This window comes from Cebus imitator, unplaced genomic scaffold (assembly GCF_001604975.1).
Source record: "Cebus imitator isolate Cc_AM_T3 unplaced genomic scaffold, Cebus_imitator-1.0 Scaffold34, whole genome shotgun sequence".
Classification (NCBI taxonomy): Eukaryota; Metazoa; Chordata; class Mammalia; order Primates; family Cebidae; genus Cebus; species Cebus imitator.
Window position 1 is genome coordinate 9,627,467 of NW_016107349.1, and position 26,131 is coordinate 9,653,597.

The following is a 26,131-nucleotide window of genomic DNA, read 5'->3' on the forward strand; positions in this document are numbered from 1 at the left end:
AGAGGGTGTACAAGAATCAGAGGAACCAGAGAGATGTGAAGATGCTAAACTGTCAGCTTTGTTGATGGAGAAAAAGCCATGAGCCAAGAAAGGCAGGGGCAGGAGTCTCTGGAAACAGTGAAGACATGGGTTCTCCCCTTGAGCCTCCAGCAGGAATACAGCCCTGCTGACACCTTGATTTTAGCCCAGTGAAGGCTATTTTGGATTTTGGCCTCCAGAAATGTAAGATGATAAATTTGTGTTATTTAAAGCCACCAAATTAGTTGTAACTTGTTATAGCAGCAATAGGAATCTAATACAAAAGAGATGATCATGAATTTAGTTTTGGATATTTAAGTTTTACAAGTCTTTGACACAAAGAACATGGACATTTGGAAGTATTATTCACCTATAGCCATTCTCCTAATAAGTAATATGATCTTTATTAAATTATTTTACTTTTCATGACTTCAATGTTATCATATATAAAAAGAAAATAGATTTAAGGTTGGTTCCAGCTCTAAATCTCTAAGCTTATAAGCCTGGAAAGGAACAAATATGTTTTTCACTTAGATTCCTGTCAGAATTTGGCAATTACTGGGGAAAAAGTGATATTAAAAATAGCTATCTAAAGGGGAAAAGACTCCATTTTTAAAAAGTATCCCAAATATGAAATAACTAGAAATACCTTAATAAGAAATGTGTTGAATTTATATAAAGAAAACTACAGAATTCCTTTGAGACATATAAAAGGAGATTTGAAAATGTGCAGGGGTGAGCCACGTGTGTATTCCTGGATGGGGAGACTGAACATTGTAAAGATGCCAAATCCTTCCCAATTAATTTATAGGTTGAATGCAATTTTCATCAAAGCCCCAAAGGGAGTTCTTGGAACTTCACAAAAATGATTTTACCATTCATCTGGAAAATAAACAGGCAAGAAGAGCTGAGAACAAATTTGACAACAAAAAACACCAGGATTTAGAACATATTGTAAGAACTAGGGGGGAAAAGGTGTGTCCCAAGAGTAAGAATAAGGTGGCCAAGGCAATAAGATAGATGTCCTGGAAAGGTCCCCTCGTATGTAAAAGGAATCAGTACAGCATAAGATGATAAAGACATTAAATATAAATGGGGATTATTTAACAAAGGATCATGGAAAAAACTGGCTATTTGGAAACAAAAATGCTTAGATCATCACCCAATGCTATATATCAAAATAAATTCCAAATGCGTTAACGTGCTAGATAGTCCTAAAATTCAAACCAACCAAGAATATGGAAGTGGATATTAATCTAGTCTGTAGACAAGGAAAATTTTCTAAGTACAAAAGCAATTAAAGAAATTGTGAAGAAAAAGATCACAGATTTAAATACATGAAAACTTAAAATCTCTGCACATTATAATAAAAGGAAAATAATAAGCTGGAAAAATAGTTGTAATAGAAACAGGTAAATGTTTTCAGTATAGAAGAGAAAATGGGCAAACGGCATGAATAGAGAATTCACAGAAAAGAGAACAGAAAGGGCTAAAAAAACGTGAAAATGTTCAAAGTTATAAGCAATTGGAGAAATAAAACAGAACAGTGAGATACTCTTTCCAACTATTAGTTTCGTAAAGATTTGAAAAATAACACTGGGTCATTGGTGAGAACAATGTGAGAAGGGCATATGCCGTGACGGGCGTAGAATTTGTTTATTAGGTAATTGGGTAAGAAGAATCAGGAGCTATAGAAATGATAAAATAACTTCATACTCTCTGATACGATACCTTCATATCTAGGAACATCTCCAAAGAAAAAAAAAAGTGGAGACAAATTTGTTTATTGTAGGGCTATTTATAAAGGAAAATGGCAAAATGATTGAAAAGCATGGGATATAAAACTCACACTCGGGCTGGGCACGGTGGCTCACGCCTGTAATCCCAGCACTTTGGGAGGCTGAGGTGGGCGGATCATGAGGTCAGGAATTTGAGACCAGTCTGGCCAACATAGTGAAACCCCGTCTCAACTAAACACAAAAAATTAGCTGGGTGTGTTGATATGCACCTGTAATCCCAGCTGCTCGGGAGGCTGAGACAGGAGAATTGCTTGAGCCTGAGAGGTGGAGGTTGCAGCCAGCTGAGGTCGCACCATTGCACTCCAGCCCTAGCGACAGAGCGAGACTTGGTCTCAAAAACAAAACAAAACAAAACAACAACAAAAAAACCCTCACACTCTTCTTAACAAAAACAGAGAGAAAGAGGGAAGGATCAATACCAAAATATTAATGATAATTATCTTTGGTTTGGTATAAATATGTTTTTTTTCCCCTTCTTCAGACTTTTCTCTATTTCCAACATATTCTATGACAAGCATTTGTTACTTCAGCCAGATCTCCTTCCAACTGTCCACCTCCCACCCACTGCCCTACCTTCTGCCCTCCACCCGGCAAAATGCCTAAGTCCTCAGCACACACACGACCATTTCTCTATTTTGTGAGTTTGCCATTGCGTGCAGCTGATAACCAGGGAAAATTCATGTTTGATAAAATCATCCTACGAGTGATGGCCAACCAAGGAAAACCATTTAGCACTTAGACGGCTTCCATAATGTTAGTTTATAAGAAAGGAAGGAAAGAAAAGATGCTACAGGCAGAACTTTTAGAGAAACAACCGTGTTTGACTCTGCGGAGCAGGAATGCAGTTCCAGGGTGCCCGGTGTCTGCGCACATTCCTCGGCTGCAGCTCTCTTTCCGTGACTGCATGGTCTGACTATTTGACTCATTTGACACTCTTTAGTAATAAATATATCCCCATGTGGAAGTTTTACTGAAAACAGCTCCCCAGGGGGAGGGGAAAAAAAAAACTTTTATTTTTTTCCACTTTGAATTGAACCACAGGTATAAAATGACTCTGAACTTGGTGTTACAAGTCCGAACTTGTACAACCTCTGGAGCACTGTACAGAACAAATACCCTGAAGTGAGAACTTTCATGTCTTCTTTTCTTCCTCCTTTGCTTTTCTGTCCCTTGCTGAAGTGAGCTGTGCTGAGGGCTTCAGACCTGCCGTCTGCCCAGCACCACATGGTCTGGTCCACTGGGAGAAAGGGCTCTGCTGACCTGCCCACCATGCTTCCAGAGCCCAAGCCTCTCCCCAGAACAACAACCAGGTAGTCCTTTTTCCTTCCTTCAAGGGACTTTAAAAATCACCCAGTCCCAATCTTTTTTTTTACAGATGGAGAAATGATGGCTCAGATGCATGAAGCTGCTTTCTTAGCAAAGCAGGGCTCTGGATTCATGGAATAGTCCTATGCCCAACTAATGATAACTCTAGGCTTTTGGAGTTGGTTTTGTTTTTGTTTTTGTTTTGAGACAGAGTCTTACTTTGTCACCCAGGCTGGAGTGCAGTGGTACAATCTCAGCTCACTGCAACCTCTGCCTTTTAGGTTTAAGTGATTCTTCTGCCTCAGCCTCCCGAATACCTGGGATTACAGGTGTCCACCACCACACCCAGCTAATTTTTATATTTTTAGTAGAGACGGGGTTTCACCATGTTGGCCAGGTTGGTCTTGAACTCCTGACCTCAGGTGATCCACCTGCCTTGGGCTTCCAAAGTGCTGAGATTAGAGGCATGAGCCACCATTCCCTGCTGGGCTTTTGGAGATTTTGAGGGTCTTTGCCAAAAACCTAGGTTGGTCCCATTGGACACAGAAAGAAAAGCCGAGTTGTAATATACTGCCATCTCAAAGTTGTGTACACACTGCAAGCAGTACCAGGAACAAGACTTAGGACTCCCCATTTACAACCACTTGATCATTTCCAGTTTATGTGGGAATATGGGATAAAGTCTAGGATTAGCATGACTTTGGTGTGCAGTTAGCCTAAAGCTTTTCACAGCCACGGAAAATTAGGGGTTGAACAAGACATGAAGATCTGTCCCCAGAATATGTGGCAATCATGACATCACAATAAACAGCCTCCCCAGAGCCTCATTGAATAGCCCAAGATTTGGGGGTGGGAAAAGAAGGCACAAAAATATTCCAAAATACTAGTGTTTCAAAAATGATGTCATAAGTATACATCTGAAAACGTTTTGTTTAAGTTCTTAATTAGGTTTCTTCCCCCATAGATGCTGGGTTAGGTGTAAGAAAAGAGTCCTTCACAAAACCTGAGCTTAATAGGAGCACTCGTATCATAATTGGAAGAATTTCATTATGAAATCCTTTCCTCCTCCACCCTCAAGACAGAGCCTTGTTCTGTCTCGCAGGCTGGAGTGTGGTGGTGTGATTTTGGCTCACTGCAACCTCTGCCTCCTGGGTTCAAGCAATTCTCCTGCCTCAGCCCTACAGATACCTGCCACCATGCCTGGCTAATTTTTGTATTTTTAGTAGAGATGGGGTTTCACCATGTTGGCAAGCTGGTCTCAAACTCCTGACCTCATGATCCACCTGTCTCTGTCTCCCAAAGTGCTGGGATTACAGGCGTGAGCCACCACGCCCGTACAAAATCCTTTTTAATTAGTACTGCATAGATTGCTGTAAATTTGAGTTTTGGGCAATGCTGAGGAAATAAACTGATGGAAGAAAGTGAGTATTTCTGGAACATGCTAAAGATTAGCGTTTTGACTCATTTGTCAGGTTCAATTGGAAAAATAAAAATCAAGAAGAAAAGTATTGTGAAGAATGTCATTAGTATTTTGGTAGGAATTGCACTGAATCTATAGATAGCTTTGGTAATACTGAAATTTTCACAATATTAATTCTTCCAATCCATGAGCATGGGATATCTATATTTTTGTGTGTTCTCTTCAATTTCTTTCATTGTGTGTTATAGTTTTCCTTGTAGAGATTTTTTATTTCTTTGGTAAAATTTCTTGCTAGGTATTTTAAATGTAGCTATTGTAAGTGGAATTGCTTTCTTGATTTCCTTTCAGTTTCTTCACTGTTGACAAATATAAATGGTACAGATTTCCGTAAGTTGATTTTGTATCCTGTGACTTTACTTAATTCATTATCAATTCTAATTGTTTTTTGGTGGAGTCTTTAGGTTGTTCTAAATATGTCATCAGCAAACAAGGATAATTTGACTTCTTCCTTTAGGAAAATGACAGAGTACCAACAGCTCCTTACCTTTGAAACATTAAAGCAAAAGATAAAAAATTTGTGAACTAAAATGAAAAGTAACCATAAAAGAAGTATGTTCTTTTCCTAATACAGTTAATTCACTCCTAGCACACTTTCCTGGCCCTCACAATTAGTTGTTAAAAGGCTTAAAAGAGAATTTTATAAAATAAACCATACAATTCCTAATCTTGAACTTCTGAAAACCAAACCAAACAAAACCCTTAGTGGAGATACAGATATTAGTGATATATTTCCTAAAGCAAACTCAAAACAGATACTCTTTATCTTACATTTTATTTAATGAGCTAGTAGAGGGTCTTAGCACGGTGAAAGGGCAAGAAAAATAAGAAAAATTAATAGGAAAGAAACATCATTAATGCTGCAGTTGTGATTATATAACCCAGAAAACTCAAAGGAATCTACTAAGAATTTTATAAGTAAAATAATGCAAGGATAATTACCATATAAAACATGCTCTAAAAATAATAACATTCCTTTTCAACAATAACAACTATCAAATTTTTCTTTCAAAATTAGATTTCTCTTATAACAAGAAAAAAAATACCTGTATTGAGTACCTCCTTGGTAATTAAACTAAGGTGGAATATAGCAGTCCAATAATAAAACTATAAATATTTTACAGAAGAAAATATAAAAATAGGCAATACTTCAAGGTAATTTATAGATTTAATAAATTTCTAAATAATAATAGAATATTTTGTTATATCAAAATTCTAAAGTTCCTACCAGAGATTAACTAGGACAATAAAGGGCAGCTTAAGAGAGTTCAGAATGAACCAAAAAGCAACCCACATTAAAAGAAAAAGGAGCAGTGGCCAACACCTGTAATCCCAGTGCTTTGGGAGGCCAAGGTGGGAGGATCGTTTTAGGCCAGGAGTTCGAGACCAGCCAAAAACTGGGCAACATAGTGAGACCCCATCTCTACAAAAAATAAAAATAAAAAAATTAGCTGGGTATGTGCCTGTAGTCCTAGCTACTCAGAAGGCTGAGGTGGGAGGATCATTTGGACCAGGAGTTCCAGGTAACAGTGAGCTATGATGGTACCACTGCATTCTAGGCTGGGTGATAGAGCTGAGACTCCTTCTTTTTTTAAAAAAATTATAAATATAAACTTAGACCCTTATTTATACCATAAAACAGAATAAAACCGTGATAAAAATTTAACATATAATTTCCCAAATATAGACGAAAACAATATATTTATCCCAGGTAGATATTTAGATTCACTATTTCAAACACAGGAAAATATTACAAGTAAATCGCAGTTGCAAGGCCAGGCACAGTGGCTCATGCCTGTAATCCCAGCACTTTCGGAGGCTAGGGGGGTGGATCACTTGAGGTCAGGAGTTCGAGACCAGCCTGGCCAACCTAGTGAAAAAGTGAAAACCTGTCTCTACTAAAAACACAAAAATTAGCCAGGTGTTGTGGCAAGCGCCTGTAGTCCCAGCTACTCAGGAGGCTGTGGCAGGAGAATCGCTTGAACCTAAAGGCGGAGGTTGCAGTGAGCCAAGATCTCACTGCTGCTGCCTAGGTGATAGAGCGAGACTCTGTCTCAGAAAAAAAAAAAAAAAAAAAAAAAAAAAAAATGCAGTTTGAGTAGAGAGTAAACCAAGATGAAAGGTAATTATGGATATGAAAGTATCTGTGATAAATATTATATGTAAATGTTGACATCTAAAATATATGAAAAGCTTTTATAAACCTATAAGAATAATTCAAAATTACTAATGACAAATGGTTAAAAGTTACAAAAGGAAAAATATTTTAAATTTAAAATTTAAGTAAATGTTCAACTTGCCAGGTAAGTGAAGTGAAATATAACTGTAATGTAACACTTGACTCTCACCACAATGGCAAGTAAAGACAAATGAGAAAGACCAGAGTTGGCAAGCCTCCAGGGAACAACATGCTATGATTCAGTGAGTGTTTCAAATTCTTTGGAAGACAGACAACAAGTAACTAGAACTACAAAAGAAAGGAACAAGAAGGAAAGAGGAAGTAGGGAGAGGAAGGGAAGAAAAAGGGAAGGAAGGAAGGAAAGATTACGTTTTTGACCCATTAATCTTATTTCTGAAAATGTATTCAAAGAAACATACTTTAAAATTTTCTGCTCTTCAGCAAACACTGGTAAGACAATGAACAGACAAGCTAAAGCCTAGAAGAAAAATCTTTGCAAAGTACATACCTGATAAAGCAATACGTAAAGAACTCTCAAAACTCAATAATAAAGCAAACACCACAGTCAAAAAACAGGCGAGAGATTAGAACAGATGCTTCACTGAAGAAGTATGAGGGAAAATAAGCACATGACAAGATATTCAACATCATTAATCATTACAAAAATACTGACTAAAACCACAGTGAGAGATATCACTACATGCCTATGAGAATGGCTAAATTTACAAAGATCAAGCATTAGTGAGGATGTAGAGCACCTGGAATTCTCATTCACTGCTGGTAGAAATGAAAACAGGTACAGCCACTTAGGAAAAATTTGACAGTTTTGTAAAAAAAAAAAAAAAAAACTAGACATATAATACATCTACCATACGGTCCAGTCATTCTACCACTAGGTACATACCCAAGGGAAAAAAAGCACATATCCATTCAGACTTGCACACCAATGTTCACAGCTGCTTTATTTGTAATGGTCCCAAACTGGAAACAAACCAAATGTCCATCAACATGGCACACTGTTACAATGTACTCAGCAATGAAGAAGGAATCAACTATCGATACACATGGTATGGCATGGATAAATCTCAAAATAATTATACAGAGTCAAAGAAGCTAGACCAAAAAAAATACCTGTCATTCCACTTACATAATATTGTAGAAAATGAAAACTAATTTGCAGTGTCAGAAAGCAGTTCAGTGGTTACCTGAGAAGGGGGAACGGAGGAGGGTGGGAACAACTGCAAAGGGATACAAAGAAACTTTCTTTATTTTTTTCTTCCTTGAGACAGGGTCTCACTTTGTCACCCAGGCTGGAGTGCATGGCATGACCATAGCTCACTACAGCCTCAAACTCCTGGGTTCAAGCAATCCTCCCTTGTCATCCTCCAGAGTAGCTGGGACTACAGGGGCATGCCACCATGCCCAGCTAATTATAAAAAAATATTTTTTTAGAGATGGGGTCTTGCTATGTTGCCCAGGCTGGTCTTGAAGTCCTGGTCTCAAGCAATCCTTCTGCCTTGGTCTCTCAAAGTGCTGAAATTATAGGTATGAGCCACTGTGCCCAGCCCCAAAGAAACTTTTAATGGTGATGGCTATTTCAATATTTGACTGTAGTGATATTTCATGTGTATACATACCAAAAATTGTTAAAGTACATACTTTAAATATATGTAGTTTATTACACATTGGTTATTATCACATAAAAACATAAAAAATATTTTAGATAGAAAATCATTTATAGCATCATCTTTTAAAATGGTACAAATCTGTTAGGAAATCCCAATCCAGCAATAGGAATATGACTCAGTTAATGGTGGCCCATCAATTTAACATAAAGCTTTTCTGTTATTAAACATAATACATATAAAGACCACGCAGGCATAAACTTCCTCATAATAAGACACTAAACCACATATACAATATTATTACAGCTAAACAAAAGCCTAGGCTTCCATAAGGCTAAAGACTGGAAGAGGCCATATAAAAACCTAACACTTGTCAGAGTAAAGGAAAGGATTACAGGTGTTTAAGTGTAGAGCTGTCGAAATTTTTTTTCTTTATTCACAAAGAATAGCATGCTTGTTTTTTTTAGAGGTTTAGTAACATCTTTCTAAAGCTCTCTCCAAAAAAGTTGGGAAGTCCTGGCACCAAAGAGACAAAGAAACTTAAGGTCATTTAAATGCTGAATTTCCCCAGCAAAATATTCATCATTTGCCTTTTTTCTCTCTCCTTCCACTCTTCTCCATTCCACAGCTCCCACCGCTCTCGCCGCTGGCCTCCCCTGGACATGGCCTCACTCAAGTCCTTCTCATTCCTCCCCTAGCTACCACAGCGATGCTGGACACTAGATTTCAGTACCTATGCTGCCATCTAGACAGGTTACATTACATATTTCCCTCATCAAAACATTAGAAGACTCCCACTCGGCCCATGTAATACAGTTAACTCCTTAACATAGTCTCTCAGGAGCTCCAGTAACGTCTACTTCCAGCCTTATTTAAACATTATTTCCTTATTCCCAAACTCCAGCCTCTTATTTGCTTTTCCTTAATTCCTACGCACTACTCAAAGTTCTAGGGGTATAAAAATGAGTAATAAATGTATGATGGTTAATTTTATGTGTTACCTTGGCTAGGCTACGATGCCCAGTTGTTTGGTAAAATACCAGTCTGGACATTGCTGTGAAGGTAATTTTTAGAATATACAGCTAGTGCTCGACTTACGACCACGATTGGTTCCAACAGACCAGTCGTAACATGATTGGTCATAAGTTGAGTAGGCTATATGCACGTGGAGATGGTAGTGCTGCCGGAAGCTGGTCCGCACTGTCGTACGCCCAGCTGGGCAACGTTTGCGCTGCCAGACGCGGAGCAGTCGGGGCTAGCGATTGTGGTTGTAAAGTTGAATGGTCGTAAGTTGCATAGGTCGTAAGTCGATCAATACATGTATATGGTTTCGCTTTGTTACACTGGCTGGAATGCAGTGGTGTCGTTTCAGCTCACTGCCACCTTGAACTCCTGGGATCAAGCATCTGGCTTTTTATTTTTTGCAGAGTAGGGGTCTCACTATCTTGCCCAGGCTGGTCTCCAACTCCTGGGCTTGAGCAATCCTCCTGCCTTGGCCTCTCAAAGTGCTGGGATTACACCTGTGAGCCAATGCACCGGGTGGTGATTAACATTTAAATCAGTAGACTTTGAGTAAAGCAGATTGCTCTCCATAATGTAACTGGAGTCATCCAATTAATTGAAGGTCTTAAGGGGAAAGATTGAGATCTCCCAAAGAAGAGGCAATTCTGCCTCAAGACTGCAATAACAACTCTTACTTGAGTCTCCAGCCTTCCCTATAAACTTTGGACTTGCCAGCCCCTGCAATCATGCAAGCCAATTCCTTAAAACCAGTCTCTCTCCCCTTATGTATATAAGTCCTATTGTATCTATTTCTCTGGAGAGCTCTAATACCATATGACTCCTATGCTTACAAAACTCAGGCAAATCTAGGAAATAGAAATATAAACAAATTTTAAAAACCCAATGAGGAGGGTACCACACTAGCCCTTCTACCATAAAGAATGAAAAATATATTTTAAAAAATCACTTCCAGAGATTGGACAACAGAGAGTAAGGCCTGCGGTGCTTGAAAAGAAAACAAATGAAGTGAGCCCTGGGATGGTCCTGGCTTTCTGCCTAGAGGCACCATTTGGATGGAGGTGTAAGGGAGGGAAACTTGAGCACAGAGACCCTAATCGATTTCACATCAGGAGCACACCCCCTCCTCTATATGATGAAACTATTTTCAGCAACACTCATGTAATAATCAGCAATAATCATGATTTTCTTGATTTACTATCTAGCTTTAAAACAAACATTAACAATGCAAAAAGGAGAATAAATACCATTTTACAAAATACCATTCAAATTTAGTGAAATTATTCAGGTGTAAACTAAAATTTACATGTAACAAACATAAACACTACACCTCACATTGCCCACTTTTTCACTATTTTCCATTTTAAATAAAAATTAAAACTCTTAAGTAGTCATATAGATAAAATTTAATATCTCAAGTTTTTTAAAATGTTTACAACCACTGTGTTCTCATTGTTTACACTGAATCTATTGTTAAAACACTGGAGTTTCTAGTGCCACCAGAGATGAAAACACTAACTGCACTTGAAGCCAGTTCAAATGATTCTGAACTGTTAGAAATGTATGCTCAAAATGAGCAAGTGTAGTTGTTTATTAAAACTAAGAAATAAAAATGTGCAATTTAAAGTTTATTTATATATATATATATTATTAAAACTCAGAAACCTCAGCAATTACTTAGAAGATGGGCATATAAGTTTGCTTGTTTTTTCTCCCCCTGGCAGGAGTAGGTATTTAGAAACATGGTGGTAAAAGAAATAGACTTTTAGTCACTGTTTTAAAATTCTCTTCAGACAAATACTCCTAAATTTTCAGCACCTAGATTGGATTGGTCCTCCCAACCTTGGCATGCAGCTCGTTGGGAGAGGCTGAGGGTCTAGAATTTGCAGGGCAGAGTACAAGAGGAGCTACGAAGAAAAAAAGCTCCAGAAATCTGCCTGGGTATCACTTGAGTCTGGCCAAATATCCTGTGGACACACAGAGTGTAAGAATCCAAAACCATGGAGAAGAACTTACAGGTACAGATCAGCTGGACGGCCACAGGACTTCACAGAGGGCTTGTCCATATTAAGGTTCTGGTCAGTGAGAGTGGAGACCGCAATACCTACGTTGTTCAATAGATATCAGAAAGGCCATACCTCAGAAATAGGGCTAAATCAGTCACAGAGTAAAGGCTATCCTAGAACTATCCTAACAAAGTTTATAAACCAGCCTGAAAATACAAGTTGATTTGCAAGCAAATTTAGAACCTGCCAGAAGAAATCTCAATACTCTTTAAAAGAAGACATCAAAATCCTGCTACTTGGCCATCATAACGGTTGTAATTGTGATAGGCAGAATTTCTAGGAATAACCCCCAAGATTACATCTCTGATCATATGTGAAGGTGATGAGATATCACTCCTGTGATTCTCATATTATCCAGGTGGGTCTAATCTAATCACATGAGCACAGAACTTTCTCCAGTGTGTAGTAAATGAGGAGGTTGAAGAGACTCAAGACTCAAGAAGAATCTGACATACCACTGTTGCTTGAAGATGCAGAGGATCACATGAAAAGGAATATGGGCAACCACCAGGGCCAGAGAGTAGACCCTGGCCAACAGCCTGTAAGCAAATGAGTATATCAGATCTACAGCCACAAGGAACTGGACTCTACCAACAACCTGAGCGAACTTGGAAGTAGATTCTTCCCACGAACTTCCAGGTAAAAGCCCATCCCAGCCAACGCCTTGATTTTGACCTCCTGGGACCCTAAGCAAAAACAATGAGTCCTAACATAAGTGAAAAGTAAATGGGTGTGGTTTTAAGCTGTTAAGGTTGTGACAATTTGTCATGCAGCAATAGAAAACTAATATAATGATGCTCAGAATCCAATCAAAACATTACATGCTAAGAAGAAGGAAAATGTGACCGATAAGCAGGGGAAAAGTCAGTCAATGAAAACAGAACCAGAAACAACAAAGACAATAGAATTAGTTGACAAGAACTTTTAATTATAAGTATGCTCTAGAATTTATAGTAAAGACAGAAATGGAAAGAGTTAAAGAAAACCCAATGGAACTTCTAGAGATGAAAGACATAATCTCTGAAGTTAATAATTCATGAAATGGGATCAATGTCACATTAAAAATTGCAGAAGAAACCTTCTGTGAATGTAAAGACATAGAAATAGAAAATTTCCAAACTCAACCTGAAAGAAAAAGAACAGAGGAATGCAAAGAGCATCAGTGACTTGTGGGGCAATATCAAGTGGTCTAACATATGCATAATTAGAGCACCAGGAGGTCAAGGAAGAAGAAAAAAATATTCAAAAGAATGATGGCTAAACATTGTGCAAATTTGATGAAAACTAAAATTCTACAGATCCAAGAAGCCCAATGAACTCAAAGATAAGGAAGAACACTATAAAAACATCACCGACCAGGCACGGTGGCTCACATCTGTAATCCTAGCACTTTGGGAGGCCGACGTGGGCAGATCACAAGGTCAGGAGTTCGAGACCAGCCTGGCCAATATGGTGAAACCTCATCTCTACTAAAAATACAAAAAAATTCGCCGGGTGTGGTGGTGCATGCCTGTAATCTCAGCTACTCGGGAGGCTAAGGTAAGAGAATTGCTTGAACCCGGGAGTCAGAAGATGCAGTGAGCCGAGATTGAGCCATTGTGCACCAGCCTGGGCGACAGAGCAAAACTCTGTCTCAAGAAAAAAAAAAAAAAAAAAAGCATCAGTATAATCAAATTGCTGAAAACTAGCAATAAAGACAGTATGTTAGCAGCAGCCAGAGAAAAAGACATATTTGTTCAGAGAAAAAAATATACAAAAACTACCACTGACTTCTCATCAGAAACAATGAGAACCAGTTAGAATTACAATGTTAAAGTGTTGAAATATACATTTCAAAAACAAAAGTAAAATAAAAACATTTTCAGACAAACAGAAACTGAGAAAAATTTGTGGCCAGAAGACATTAAATTTAAGGAAGTTTTTTAGGCTTTTGGAAAATAATATGAAATGAAAAACTGGATCTACAAAAGAAAAGTACTGGAAATAAAAGTAGAAAAGGGGGAAAAGGAAAACAAATGACAAGATAAATAGGAAATGTGAAGTTGTAAACTTAAATCCAACCATATAAGTAATTACATTAAATGTAAATATGTTAAACACTAATTAAAAATCAGGATTGCCAGAAAAGATGAAAAAGCAGACTCAACTATATGCTTTCCTCAGGAAATTCACTTTAAATATAAAGACACACGTTAATAGTAAAAGAATAAAAAAAGATAATCACAGCAAAGGAAGAGTAGCCACATCAATATCACTGCTGAACAAAAAATACTGCTGGAGACGGTAAGAGGTATTTCATAATTATAACAGGGCCAATTAATCAAGAAGACACAATAATTATAAATGTATACACACCTAATAACAGAGCTTAAATATATATGAAGCAAAACATTGAGAGAACTAAAAGGAGAAACAGACAAATCCATTATTACAGCTGGTTATATGTTAACATTCCTCTCTCAGTAAATGAGAGAGCACAGAGACAAGAAACCAGTAAAAATAATATGACTTGCACCCTCAACCTACTTGACCTAACTGACATTGATAGAGCCCCACTCCTGACACCTAGAGGATATTCATTCCATGCAAGTGTTCACGGAATGTTTACCAAGATAGATGCTGGGACAAAAAAAAAAGTTGCATCACATTTAAAAAGATTGAAATCAAATAACAGAATGAAATTAGAGATCAATAACCAGAAAGTTGGGAGAACTTTCAAATATTTGGAAATTAAACAGTACATTTTATAGTAACTCATGGGTCAAAGAAGAAAATTCAAGAAAAATTAGAAAGTATTTGGAATTAAATGACAGTGAAAACCCAACATATCAAAATTGTGGCATGCAGTTAAAGTAGTCCTTAAATGGAAATGTGTAGTTTTAAACGCTTACATTTTAAAAGACTAGAATCAATGATCAAACATCCACCTTAAAAAGACAGAAAAAGAGCAAGTAAACTAAATAACTACAAGAAATAATAAATAACAATGGCAAAAGTCAATTAGCTAGAAAATGAAAAAATAATAGATAAAACACATGAAACTAAAAGATGCTTCTTTAAAAAGACTAATAAAGTTGATACCCCTCAGCTAGACTGATGGGGGAGGGGAGAAGAAAACCCACAAATCACCTAAATCACAACTGAAAGTTAGATCCTAGAGTCATTAAAAATATCATAAGGAGCCAGGCGTGGTGGCTCAGGCCTGTAATCCCAGCACTTTGGGAGGCCAAGTCAGGTGGATCACAAGGTCAGAAGATCGAAACCAACCTGGCCAACGTGGTGAAAACCCATCTCTACTAAAATACAAAAAATTAACTGGGCATGGTGGCGCGTTCCTATAGTCCCAGCTACTTGGGAGGCTGAGGCAGGGGAATCGCTTGAATCCGGGAAGCGGAGGTTGCAGTGAGCCGAGATTGTGCCACTATACTCCACCCCAACAACAGAGCAAGACTCTGTCTAAAAAAAAAAAAAAATATATATATATATATATATATGGAAATAGTATATATAATTTGTGCTAATAATTTTGAACTTAGATGAAATGGAAAGTTTTCTTTTACATTTCATTTCTTAAAAAAAGAGAGAGAAAGAGAGCGAGTGCAAGTGTGGGATCTGAAGTAAGTATGGCAGTATGTCAAAGTCTGTTAAGTTTTGCTGGCAGGTACCTGGATGTTAGTTATGATATTTTCTGTATGCTTGCAATATTTATAACTAAAACAATAGGTTAATTGAAAGGAAGCTACTTCTCACGATCATTTGATCAACAAACACTTATTGATCATCTACTATGTGATAGGTATTGGAGCAGGGTCCTGGGAATATACTAGTCAGTAAGACTGACAGGTCTCTGCCCCAACGGAGAGCAGGGAGGTGGGGGAGACAAAACAAGATCTTGATATATTTCTCTTTCTCTCTCTCAAGATCCCTCTCTCACACATGTATAAGCTCTGTTATCATGTCTTCTCGATTAATTGACCCTGTTACATTTATGATATATCTCATATATATACATACATATGAGAGAGATATATATAGTGGCAAGTGCTATGTAAGAAATGAATGCATGATAACATATTCACTAGGAGAAAGGGTTGAAGGTTTTCTTTAAATAGGGAGGGCTGGGGACCTAGGGAATATGAAATATGAAAGCTGCATAGCAGTCATACATGCCAAGGGAATTGAATTCTAAGAAGAAGATAAATATGGGACCCCAGAGACAGCTAGAAAGACTGGAACACAGAGAGAAGGAAAATGGTTTGAGACAAAGTTAAAGAGGTTAGTTTTTTTCTTTTTTAATGCAATAGGATATCATTGGAGGTTTCAGGCAGAGGATTGGCTTTATGGTATCTTGGTCACTGTCTAAGAAACGGATTGTAAGCAGGGAGGGCAGAAGCTGATGTAAAACTTCAGGTGAGAAAAGAATATGGCTTGTAGTAGGATGGCAGTGGTGGAGATAAAAAGAAGTGAAGTCATTTGAGATTTGCCAGATACAACTTGAGCTGAGTGTTTTAAAGACTTGAGCTTGTCATTATTTTTCCCCATAAGAATGCCACTAAAGGTAGAAATAGCCTCCCATCCCAGACTTCTGACATCATCATTACTACTATAATGGCTAAGTGCAGCCGCCACTTGGTCCCTTAAGTTAGTAGCTTCAGGCACTTCTTCACAATCAACCACAGGGGATAGTTTGATTAATCATGATGCCACGGCATGACCCGATTACTAACATTCCATTTCACATTGACGAGCTGCTCAGCACTGCATTTGGGGCCAAAGACACAATCAAACCATTCCTAGACCACCTGGGACCACTCCTGGTGCCATTTATTATATCAGCTGGGATTTGGTCAGGAAATCAGAAACCACAGTAGTTATTTTTAAAGAGAGAATTTAATAGAAAAGAAATGGGTTAGACAGGTATTGAAGAACAAAAAAGGCAAAAGAGGAATTCTGCAACTAAAAGGTAGTAACCATTAAAACACACGAAGCCTCTACCATCCTTAGGGCTGAAGAAACAAAGGGATGAGACTGAGCTTATTAGAACCTAGGAGGCTGCAGGAGAGTCCTGTGGAGCTGGGACCCAGACCCCTGGAGAAGGTGCTGGAGGCTGAAGCTGCTGTCTCTGAGGCAGGAAACCACAGGGAAATGCACAAAACTAGAACTGCCGATAACTGGAGTGAGGAACTGTTACAGGAGTGAGCCTCACAAAAACTTCAAGTGGATAGGAAGGACACTCGCTTCTCCCTTCTCTGGTCGCCCTGTAGACTCCGCACCTCAGGAGGACAGGACCGAAGGGAAGCAGCTGGGAAACAGAGATGTTGTCAGTCAGGTCTGGCCTCCACCATGCAGAGTATAGAAGGGAAGGGTGAGTCGAGCCAAGAGACAGCTGAAGAACCAGCATGCACTGCTTTTTCCACAACCAGGTTTCATGAAGCAATTTTATTCACTCTTGAGAGCATCTTCATATAAACGTTTTCATGAACACCAGGGCCACTTTTTGAGACATAAACTCTTTTCCAGGGCACATCTGGAAAAGTGATCTGGAATATAGGACTTTGATTCCATGCCTAGTACCGACAATAGAAATTTTTACCTAAAGCCATTTAGTAGCCATTTGCATAACATTATATAATAGGTGTGTTTTTTCATTCAACCTGATCTGCATATTTGTGGTCTCTAAGTAATATATAACCACTTACTGTATTGATATGACTGGCCTGTGAACTGTACCCTCAAAGTGTAAAAAAACCTGTGAACATGTAAGCATTTATTTTTATGACTGACTTTTATTAAGTTTTAATTTTTAATCAGAAGTTTTAACTTTGTGGTTTAACATTATTAGCTGATTAGAGAAATAAAATTTGTTATTTTCACCCTCAATTTATGAAGATGAAACAAGCTTCACTGGACTTTTTGGCTGAGAAAATATTTTTCTGAGTAAGACAGGGGTAGAAACCAAATGGTGACATGGAAGTGATTCTGAAGAAACCAAGACCCGAAGAGTTCATATTGCTTTTCCCCAGAACTATGATTCCTAACATGCTGAGTTCACTTTAAAGCTGTAATTGATGTTGACATGCTAAAAATGTAATGTTCGCTTTTTTGTATGTACTGGCTCTGAAGCAACGAAACCATCAGAACTTATGGGGTGTTTACTTACAAAAATTCAGTTAAAAACCACAAGAACTTTTTGAAAGAAAGAATATTGGATTAAATGGCTTATGAAGCAGATGTTCAGTATTTTACATATAAACGTTAGGGCTTTATGGGCTAAATAAGAAACAGTTCAGCTTGCCAAAATGAAGAGCCGTATACAGTTGTGGAGATATGAGCGAAAAGACTGTATCAAAGGCATCTACTTGGAAGTGCTGGGTGAATCTGCAGCAAAGAAGGTAGCTCAAACACTGCTTTTCAGTGCCACCATAGCTCAGCGTATCCAGGCACTGGCTAGCGACACGAAGGCTAAGCCATGGAGCAATGAAAGCTGGCGATGTATTTCTCAGTACAGCATGATCATTGCACTCACATTCCTGTTTATGTGCAATTTGAACATGATGGCGAGATGAAGGAAGAGTTCTTTTTCTCAATTTTGTTGCTGACATACATAACTAAGTCTGAACTGTATAAAATTATGAAAGATTCCATTGTCAACCAATGTGATTTGGAGTTGAAATTTTGTGTAGGGTATGTTCTGACGGTGCAGAAAAGATTCTGGAGGAGTTATCCTGATTAAGGAGCTTGTACCAGAATGTAAATCTATGTTTTGTGTCTCTCATGAGAAAGTCCTGCTATGAAAAGAAATGTTGGTGGAACTACACAGTCAGCTTAATGTTGTACTAAAAATTGTGAATTAGGTAAAGGCTAGTGTGTTAAATCCTAGATTATTCTCTTGTGTTGTATGATACTGTGGAAGCAGGTCATAACCAGCTGTTGCTGCATGCTGGGGTATGATGAGGACCAACAGGCTGTGTGTGAGAAAGTTTGAACTACAGAACAACTCTTAATGTTTCTGAAAAAATAAGACAATTTGGCCCCAACTTACTGAAGACAGGAATTGGACAAATAGGATTGTTTATGCATCTGATCTCTTCAGTATTTTTAATGATCTTAATACTTCCATGTAAGGAATTGATGCTACATGTTTTTCAATGACAGGTAAGATCAAATGGCAAAAATGAAAGTTCAGAGCTTGGAAGAAACGTTTCTACAAATTGTTATGACATGTGTTCCAAAATTTAACAATTTTCCATGACACAGTGATGATTCTGATACACATCAATGAAGAGCTACCTCCAAAGACCTTAAATGTGATAAAGTATTTTGAATTTTATTTTCCAGCAAAAGAAGATCTATGTCTAAAAATTCATGGATCTAGGATCCATTTATTTCATCAAAAGATTATTATATTTAACTATAATTTGCAGGATATATTGCTGGCACTCATGCCTATTGAGAGATTGAAAGACTTTGAAAGCAGAGTGGCACCGGCTCCACCTTAGATAAAATTTTAAAATGAATAAAAATGATTTTTGAGCTCAGTGAAAATTGCTCAAAAATCCCTCCCTCCATTCCATTCTGTGAGACTGGCTTCTTTTTGTATTACTATTAAAATAAAGCATAGAAACTGTTTAGATATACCTTATTCCCTACAAGTAGCCTCATTAGCAACTTTACCTAGATTAGGTAAAGCATGAAGCAGGAAGCAAGCCAGTTTGTCACATTAAGAACTTAAAATATTTATCCACATTGTGTTCAAAGTGTACATACAGACATTAAATATGGGGATTCCATTCTTCCCTCAAAATGAAGAAAACTTACAAGTGTAATAGCCTTTCTATTATTACCTACATGCATACTTTCAACAATTTTTGTATCTTTTTTGCCCTATACCCTAGTAATATTTATTACAATATAATTTCCTGTTGGCTAAAAATTGCAACTTTTATTTTATATGTCTCTTCTTAAAAATTTCATTTTTCTAGTAATTCCCTTTTATTAATTTTTACAAAGCATCAGTTTGCAACAGACTGGAAATTTATAAAAAGTGGTCCTTTTTCCACAGAGAGTTTAAGAAGCACTGCCTTCGGCCGGGCACGGTGGCTCAAGCCTGTAATCCCAGCACTTTGGGAGGCTGAGGCGGGTGGATCACGAGGTCAAGAGATCGAGACCATCCTGGTCAACATGGTGAAACCCCGTCTCTACTAAAAATACAAAAAATTAGCTGGGCATGGTGGTGTGTGCCTGTAATCCCAGCTACTCAAGAGGCTGAGGCAGGAGAATTGCCTGAACCCAGGAGGCGGAGGTCGCAGTGAGCCAAGATCGCGCCATTGCACTCTAGCCTGGATAACATGGCCTGCCTCAAAAAAAAAAAAAAAAGCACTGCCTTATAGTATGTAATATAAATCGAGCCTTTCCTTCAATGCATATCCCTCTGAACCGTGTTAGCTTATAAAGTACCTCCTACCACCAGACAGTTACTTTATTTTGAGCAATACTAGTTGAGCCTGAAACAAGCTCAATCAGTGCCAGCTTTTGATGCTTACAGAGGTCACTTAAATAAATTGGCAGAAAAAAATGGAGGAAAAAATTGAACAGATCTAGTTCTCAAGGGGCAAGCATAACTTAGCGATCTGAAACCCAAGCTAGGGGCTGGGTGTGGTGGCTCACACCTGTAATCCCAGCACTTTGGGAGGCTGAGGTGGGAGCATCATTAGAGGTCAGGAGTTTGAGACAAGCCTAGCCAACATAGTGAAACCTTATCTCTGCTAAAAGTATAAAAGTTATTATAAAAGTTAGACACTCATAATTGCAAGCAGAGGCTATGGTTGTAAACAAACTTAAAAATCATTTTAAAAGCAATACACTAAGTGGTTACATATTGGAGGTCACAAACATACATCACAGGTTAAATGGAAAAAAGAAAAAAACTCCATACTTATCATAGGTGAGAGGAGAAGGCCTCTCTTGACGTACATTTCACAAGGATCATTGCTGGATTTATTTATTGGGTGGAGAAGAGATCTGAAGGAGACTGCTGGGGGCAAAGGCAGAATCCTGGAGCTGGGCAAAAGGCCGAGATGGTGGCAGAGGTTTGCACTGGGTGACACAGTGGAGGTGCTGAGAAGTAGTCAGAGTTGAGATTTGTTGACAGCTTGGATGTGGAGGGTAAGAAAAAGAAAGGAACTTGGGATGACTTCCAGGTTTTTGGCAAAAGCAACACAAAAGATGGAGTTACCATTAATTAAGATGGGAGAAGACTGTGAGAAAAGCAGGTTTTGAGGAGAAGATTAGGAGTCTGGGTTTGAACATGGAGATGTCTATCTCACATCCACACACAGAGTTAAGAGTAGAATATTCACAGAAAAGATTTAAAAAATTTCAATGTCACTAATAGGGACTGGTTGAATTACGGCACAATGATATGACTGCTGAAAGAATAGGAGTTACAAAGAATGTGCTATCACTATAATAATATGAAATTTTGTCTATATGAAAAAGCAAGTTGCAGAATGGTATGATAGTTTATATAAAGATATCTTATTAAAATGCTATGTATGTATGTGCATGTATATATTAGTTTACATACCCAGAAAAATATGGATCTATAGACACCAAATAATTTAGCAGTGTTTATCCAGAGAATGAGAGTGGTGAAGGGAAGAATGGAAGGAAAAATTTTTATTGATTTCTAGATTGTTAGAAGTTTCAAAGAAAGAGCATGTATTGCAAGTTAATAAAAACTGACAAAGATTGAAAGGCTTGAAAAGTTTTTAAAAGTGTTTGAAATGATGCTTCATATGTAAGCCAACTTTCTCAGACACAAGCACATTTTGTTAAAGCTGTTCTTTGAAATGAAGTAGCAATTTTTGATTGTAGCTTTTGTCAGAGGCAGCAAGCGGTCTAAGATATGGAGTGGGTGATGGTGAAGGTTAGAAGAGAGAAAGAAGGCATGCAGAAAGGGGAATGGCAGAACCAAGGCAAGGGGCAGGCATAACTTAGAGATCTGAAACCCAAGCTAGGGGCTGGGTGTGGTAGCTCATGCCTGTAATCCCAGCACTTTGAGAGGCCGAGGTGGGAGGATCATTAGAGGTCAGGAGTTCGAGACCAGCCTAGCCAACATGGTGAAACCTTATCTCTGCTAAAAATATAAAAGTTAGCCAGGTGCGATGGGTGGTGGGTACCTGTAATCCCAGCTACTTAGGAGGCTGAGGCAGAAGAGCTGCTTGAATCCGGGAGGCAGAGGTTGCAGGGAGTCAAGATGGCACCACTGCACTCCAGCACTCCAGCCTAGGCAACAGAGCGAGACTCTGTTTTGAAAAAAAAAAAAAAAAAAACACAAACAAACAAACAAAAAAAACAAATACAAGCTAGGGGCAGTATAGGATCTCTAGTCATGTTTTCGCTTGGCTAGCACAGTGTTTTTAAATGTTTTAATGTGGATGTCTAATTTAGGCAACTTCAGAGCTCTCCAGTTTGCCATAAGCCCTACATTCCTCATGATTTGGCACAAAGCCTGAGTCACACAGGTATGTTTCTGTAGGCAATGGTGCTTACAGCCCTGCAGGCACTGAATTCTTACTTTGGCCTGGCACTATACAGATGCTCCTTGACTTACCATTGTAAGTTGTAAATATCGTAAGTTAAAAATGTATTTAATACACCTAACCTACTGAACATCAGCGCTTAGCTTAGCCTACTTAAATGTGCTTAGAACACTTACATTAGACTATAGTTGGGCAAAATCATTTAACACAAAGTCTATTTTATCATGAAGTGTTGAATTTCATGTACCTTATTGAATACTGTACTGAAAATGAAAAACAGAAAGTCTGTGTGGGAACTCAAAGTACAGTTTCTACTCAATGCCTGTCTTGTTCACACCACTGTAACATTGAACTCTCCTAAGTCAGGGATGATTTGTATGAAATTCTGCCTTGTACTGTCTTGGTCACATAGGTAATGCCAAAAGATTAAGAGCATTAACAGAATTTTCCCCATAAAATTTGCATGTCTCATTGATCTCCCTTTGAGCCATATCCATTTTCTTGTATAAGAATAAAAATTAAAATGGTTACCATATCATTTTTAAAGTTCCTACTTACACTGCAAACAATGTGAAATAGACAAATCAGCAGGTAATGGAATCTTGACTTATTTAGTTTGGCAATTCTTTCTTCTCCCAGACCGATAAGGGTTTTCCCCATTTAAGTGCAGAGTAGCATATAAAGGTAACATGATGAATATTGTTATGAAAGTGACTGTGGCTGGAACAGATGGAATCAAAATGATATAATTGTGGGAATCTGTGACAACAAAAAGTAGGTACTTCTGACTAACATAGTCTGAAGGTTAGGGAAAGAAATGCTGGCAGGTAAAGGCAAAATAAAGTCATAAACTCAGCATATCTTTTAGCAGGCATCTTTTCACACATTAAATAATATCCACTCTAAGATTTCCTTATGTGACTGTTCACATAATTATTTGTTGGTTGAAAGATGAATGAATAAACAAATGAATGTTCTATATGTGACATTTCTTTATTTCAAGGAAGAGAGAGCCTTAAATATTTCTTGCTGAATTCTTTCAGTTTCGAGATCTAATATGGCTCACAGGCTGGTGTGTGGCACTCAAGTTCTGAGTATGGAGCCCGGAGCTAAGCGCAGCTTTATTACAAGATATGAAAGGGAAAAGGCATAATGTTTAATAAAGAGGAAAAAATCCAGGGAAAAAATTTTGAAAATGTTCTTTTCAATAATCATGGAATATCCATTGTCTTTTAAGATTAGTTTCTCAGAACTGCAGAAATCATTTAGTCTAGGAGAACACTGTGTGGTTTAAATTTTTTTTTCTTTCTAGACTCTCTGCCAAGAACTATAGAGCAAAATGAAATGAAGGTGTGGGGAGACAGCTGCTAAGTAATCTCTTTACTGTATTTCTAATAAGATAGCTGCACCATTTCTGTTGCTAACATATAGCCATATTAGTTCTGAAATAAGCTATTATGGTTTTTTCCCCTCAGTGGACTCCAGTTGCAATAAGTAATACATCATTTATAATTGGAAATGTGTATCCCTTAAAGTTTGTGGCTGGGTGCAGTGGCTCATGCTTGTAATCCCAGAACTTTGGGAGGCCGAGGCAGGTGGATCGCAAGGTTAGGATATCCAGACCATCCTGGCCAACAGGGTGAAACGCTGTTTCTACTAAAAATACAAAAAATTAGCTGGGTGTGGTGGGGCATGCCTGTAATCCTAGCTACTTGAGAGACTAAGGCAGGAGAACTACTTAAACCAGGGAGTCGGAGGTTGCAGTGAGCCAAGATCGCGCCACTGCCCTCCAGCTTGGTGATGGAGCGAGACTCCATCTCAAAAAAAAAAAAAGTTTGCTCCTTTTTGCTTAAACTTTTAAAGACTTGCGATTCTACTGCTTGAATCTGAAACCGGCAGTTGGATCTGCATATGTAATTTGATACTGACTATGCACCTTCTCCAGGCAAGGCACTGGGAGTACAAGGAATTAGAAGGGAAGTCCTCTCCAGCAGAACTCTGTGAAGGCAACATTTGAGGGAAGGAGACTTGGAAAGCTGTTCCGGAAAGTAGGAAGGTGCATGAATGTCAGGGAAAAGAGCATGTTTAGAAGGTGGGCTCAATAGTGCCCAATACTCTAAGGACTGAAGTAACCACAAGCAGCAACAAACAGGTTCCTGCTGAAGCCGGTCAGGACAGTTTCAGCAGAGTTACTGGGGTAGAAATAAAATCACAGTGGATTGAAAGAGATTTGGATAAGAGAAGAAGTGACTGCAGCTTAATGCAGAGTTCCAGACAGAGAATATAACTGATGCAGTTAGGTCCAGGGGAAGTAGAATGGGAGAGAATCCAAAGCTATGGTGGAAGGATTTGTCTGGGTCTGGGGGATAGGGGAAATACTACCTCTGCCATTGTGATCAGAATGCAGTGGTCAGTGGTCAGTGCTGAAGAAACTTAGTCATCATCCTCCATCAAACTCATCCTTACCAACAGTTTATAGTAACTGTAGAGGAAAGCAGAAAGTAAAAAACATTACGCTTTGATGACTTCTATTTTCTTGGAGAAATAGGAGGCAAGGCCATTTGCTGAGAGTGACAAGGAAAATGGGGCAAGAGCTTGAGAAAAGTGGCAAAGGTTTGAAAGTGCTTCCGTGGAAACCAGAAAGAGCTGCCTGAGAGAACACAGCAGGAGGCCTGGCGGCAGAGGCCCAGCTGGGATGACATGTTTACACTGCTGATACGGGTTAAGGTCCCTGATCGGAAATGCCTGGGATCAGAAGAGTTTCAGGTTTCTGATTTTTTTCAGATTTTGGAATATGTACATGTATGTAATGAGATGTCTTGGGATGCTACTCATATATAAAGACAAAATTCATTGATATTCTATAAACGTGTGTATAACCTGAAGGTAATTTTATACAATATTTTCAAGAATTTTATGAAACAAAATTTTGACTGCTACCAGTCACATGAGGTCAGGTGTGGAATTTTCCACTTGTGTCATCACATCCGTTCTCATAAAGTTTCAGATTTTTGGAGCATTTTGGATTTCAGATTAGGGATTCTCAAGTTGTTTTTTTTTTTTTTTTTTTTTTTTTTTTATCATTTTCTTGCTCTGTTGCCTGGGCTGGAGTGCAGTTGTATGATTTTGACTCACCACAATCTCTGCCTCTAGAGTTCAAGCAATTCTCCTGCCTCAGCCTCCTGAGTAGCTGGGATTACAAGTGCCCGCCACCACGCCCAGCTAGTTTTTGTATTTTTAGTACAGGCAGTGTTTCACCATGTTGGCCAGGCAGGTCTCGAACTCCTGACCTCAGGCAATCTGCCTGCCTCAGCCTCCCAAAGTGCTAGGATTATAGGCATGAACCACTGCACCCAGCCTAACCTGTGTATTTTTATTGCAGACACTCAACAACCTAAGTGTAAGGCAAGAAGATGCAGAGTTGGGTTGGCCCAGGGTTAAGATTTTGTGAGGCAGGAGTGATGGAAAAACAGGGGTGCTAGGAAGTTGAGGGTATTGCTAGGAGTATGGGGGGCCATAGGGAAAGAAGGGAGTGCTACAAGAGGTTAACAGTCTGAGAAAAACACAGATGGTCAAGGGACTACAGGTCTTGATGAAGGTCAAGTGTAATGAGCCCAGCATTAGACTCAGGACAGAGGGGACCCTGCCCTGGGCCCTGCATTTTAGAGGGCTAGGCTCAGTCTCATCTTTGCTCTAGACTCCTTCCATGGAGCAAGGACTCTATTGGACCAGGGGATATGCCCACCAAAGCTCACACCCCTTACCGTTTACACCACATTCCAGATACCTGGGACCCTAGAACTTCCTTCCCATACAGCCTTTGCAGGTGTCTTCCTGAGGGTCTGCCCAGAGTGGCTGTTTGAAGGGGATGTGGATTAAGCGTGGATGTGGGAGGTGGGGTGTCCACACAGTGTGTGAGGCTCTTCACCATGGGAGCAGGACTAGGGACCAGATGCCAGCACTCCCCTGTGCCACAGATGCTCCACATGAACCTCCAGGAAACTGATGAATCCCAAATAAAACCCCTGCCCTCTAGCTCATTATTAATGTATATCTGTCAGGGTAAAAAGAAAAAAGAGACTTTATTTAATAGTTTAC

General features: G+C 38.7%; 1 protein-coding gene across 3 annotated transcripts in view; it reads right to left on the reverse strand.

Moving 5' to 3' along the window:
- Nucleotides 1-26,131, reverse strand: part of EFCAB11 (EF-hand calcium binding domain 11) — a 170,475-nt gene that overhangs the window by 17,088 nt on the left and 127,256 nt on the right. Inside the window, exon 6 of one of the 3 annotated variants that reach the window (XR_001823848.2) lies at nt 24,416-24,515. The exons of the other annotated variants lie outside the window; for them this stretch is intronic. The gene's annotated coding sequence lies outside the window, so the exon portion shown is untranslated. The remainder of the gene's footprint in view (nt 1-24,415; nt 24,516-26,131) is intronic. 3 annotated transcript variants of the gene reach the window in all.